The 3,271-nt window shown below is 37.0% G+C and overlaps 1 protein-coding gene across 1 annotated transcript in view; it reads right to left on the reverse strand.

The window, feature by feature from the left end:
* Positions 1–3,189: 3,189 nt before the first annotated feature.
* Positions 3,190–3,271, reverse strand: part of LOC115215919 — a 58,478-nt gene continuing 58,396 nt past the window's right edge. Inside the window, exon 6 of the mRNA XM_029785278.2 lies at positions 3,190–3,271. This exon is cut by the window's right edge and continues 1,002 nt beyond it. The gene's annotated coding sequence lies outside the window, so the exon portion shown is untranslated.

Below are 3,271 nucleotides of genomic sequence, written 5' to 3' on the forward strand. Positions count from 1 at the left end.
TTCCTAATGGCGACCACTTTAGAGTGTGTAATGGATGCTTTCTTATGTGACCCCAGTGAGGTAGCCATGTAATTTGTAAGGCAAGGAAAGAAGAGAACGAAGGAAAAAAGAAAAGGGCCTCTGTGGCAGGGAGTGTGGCTTTTAGGGAGGTGGCATTATGCCAGGTGTTGAGTGGTAAAGGGATAAGACCATGGCTACCCCTCACTAGATAGGGGTGAGAAGTAGTAACTGGGAAGGAGATAAAAATGATAGTGATGGGGTGCCAGACCAAAGAAAGTGAACATAAGAGAGGATACAGTTAATGGCTGGGGTGGGGTGGGGGGGAGGTGAGGGTAGAGGTGCAGCTGATGGGAAATGTCAATATATAGAAGGGTAAAGTGGGAGAGATAGCAGTGGGTTAAGAAGGAGGAGATAGCAGAAGGGGAGGATGTGGGGGAGAAGGAGATGTGGGCAGGGGTGGTGGTACATAAAGGGGTCATAATACAAATATATTTGTTGAAGCAGAAGGTGTGTGGCATGGAGGCGAATTTATTCTGGAGAATCCCAAAATGTTTTATTGACTCAACCATCCATTTCATCCATTTTCAAGAGAAACTAGTTTCTGCTTTGAAGATGTTCAGAAACTCCAAGTAAGATAAACATCAAATTTCTAGATTTTAAAGACATAATCTTGAAAATTTTCAGATTTTGAGAATAAATTCTTTGGCCATGTTAGTTTTTAAAGTTATATAAATTGTAAGAACAAAAAGTCGTAATTTTGAAGACTAAAGAATAAATAATTTCAGTGACATTTGTGATGGAAGCTGCTAGAAATAACAGCTGAATCTCCTGCAAATCATGTCATGTTTAAAATGGGAAAGAAACATATCTATTCTGCTGGATGATTTGACTTTCGTATTAAGTCTATTGAAGGCTAAATGCTTAGTGGCATCTCATTTGTCATTACAATCTGAGTTCAAATTCTGCTGAGGTCAACTTTACCTTTCATTCTTTTGGGGTTGATAAAATAAGTACCAGTTGCACATTGGGGAGGAGCAGGGGTCGATGTAATCAACTAGTCCCCTCCCCGGGAATTTCAGGCCTTGTGCCTCTGGTAGAAAGGATATTAAGTCTATTGACTGTGGGCTGGCCTGGGGCTATGTTTGTGTAGTAATAATGATGGTGGTGGTGGTGGTGGTTGTTGTCTGATAATGCTGTATTGTGTGTGTGTGTGAGTCAATGTAAAATGCTGTGTTTCTGTTAAAAGGTAACTCAACAATGGATGGTTGGGCTTTGAGTTGGTTGGAACCAGTAAAAGACTCAACAACACGCTATGGATATGAACTTATCACATCAACACACAAACATTTGTTCTAGATGTTTCTCTCATTCTATATCTTAAAAAAAAACATTATTCAATAAATGAAATCAGCAAATTTATTGATCGCAAGATTTGGTTTCTTGACTCCATAATTTGATCTGCCAGAGGCTACCTAGGACTTTCCTCTGTTCTCTGAAAGAAGCCATAAAGCCAATTTTACGCTCTCCGCGAACACTTATGAGGAATCACACTCTCAGGGTAGAATGCCATAGAATTCCAGTGGATCTTTAACAAGGAATTTAACTTTGACAAAAACGCACAATTCCAGAGAAATTATTCATTTTTATGTTTGAATCATAAAATATCTTTGGAACACACACACACACACACACACACACACACACACACACAACACAAACACACACAAAGAAATATTTGGATAATAACATCGAACATGTTATTAATTCCAAGGTTTCCAAATAAAATTTTCTATGAAAATAGCGACAATCTTTAAAATCAACAGTCAAGTGGAGTTTCTTTAAGAGTTGGTTTGAATCTTCATAACAGACGTTGGTTTAAATATTTTCTCCTTCACACCAGATCCACCCCACGACATCTATTATTTTTGTAGTTTACATTTCAAATTAAATCTTCAGATATTTACTCTCCTCCACACAACCTCAATCCAATCAATTCCAATCAAAAATAAACAGATTCCAAACCATATTTGTAGACGAAGTGTTTTCATTATGGCGACACTTTTCTTCACTAAAATATTTTCGACGAATGTTTTAAGGCTGCTATTTTATGCTTGAAGAGTTGCAATAGCCATGAAGGAACGAACAGTTGCGTCTTCCTATCCCACAACTGGTGTTCCGTTGCGTTGATGTCTCAGAAATCACTGAGCAACCACCTAACAACGAATTTGTTAAGTGATGGCTGTAGCAGTGAGGTGGTGGTGGTTGTGGTAAAGGTTGTAGTGGTGCCTGCAGTTATTTGCTGATGATCGTAGGGAAGTGATGAGGCATTCAGCAGTTGGCTAGAAGCAGTCACATTGTGTTCTTGGGCGTGTTTCTTAACTCTACTTGTATAATTAAACAAAATAAAATGTTTCGTTTAGCCAATAGTCATATATTCTTGGATGAAATTCTTAACTCTGTTTGGATAATTATAGAAAATCAAACAAATATTTCGTTTAGTTAGTAAACATACTGTGTTTTAGGACGAATTTCTTAACTCTATCCTCTTGTTTAAATAAACTAGAACGAATAAATTTCGTTTAAGCGAAGAAATGCTAAAGTGATCTTTTTCACATTTAATTGGATATAAAGTATAAGATGGAAATATGAGATAAAAGAATATTTATATTAACCAAATACCTTGATGATGTCTCGTGTTTCACAGGAGTTAGCGAGCAACTTGGCAAAATAAATTGATTCCATTAATGAGGCCTATTGGCATTCTTGACATTGGGTCTCTTCACAACTAAAAGTCGTGACCGTTAACGGCCATGGCATCAAGATAAATAGAAATGGTTTTAAATATTGATTGTAAGCAATCTCTCTCTCTTAATCCTTTTTCCCCCTGTGGAGCACTGGGCCTCAACGGTTGTTTTTAATAATTTGACGTAAAAACAACGCCAGACAATGATAAACTTAATACTCGCCGTTGTTCCATCAATTGAACCGTGACTGTTGTTTCTTTAAGCATCCTGCGAACGGAACTCGTGAAAGGTTACTAATTTCACCTGGTGACTGCTCAGCAATAAAAATAAAAGCTGCTATGAATGATTTAATTAAGCCAGAATAAATTTACATTCTTGGTAATTAGAAAAATAATTGTTGCTTCTTTGATTAAAAGAGTAATACTAAAGATAATCCCAGAATGGAAATGTTTTATCTATTTATTGTTTTCTTTAATAATTATGAAGATGTCTGGTAAATGAATTGATCCGAGACCGTGCGTTTGGAA

Source organism: Octopus sinensis, linkage group LG9, assembly GCF_006345805.1.
Source record: "Octopus sinensis linkage group LG9, ASM634580v1, whole genome shotgun sequence".
Classification (NCBI taxonomy): domain Eukaryota; kingdom Metazoa; phylum Mollusca; class Cephalopoda; order Octopoda; family Octopodidae; genus Octopus; species Octopus sinensis.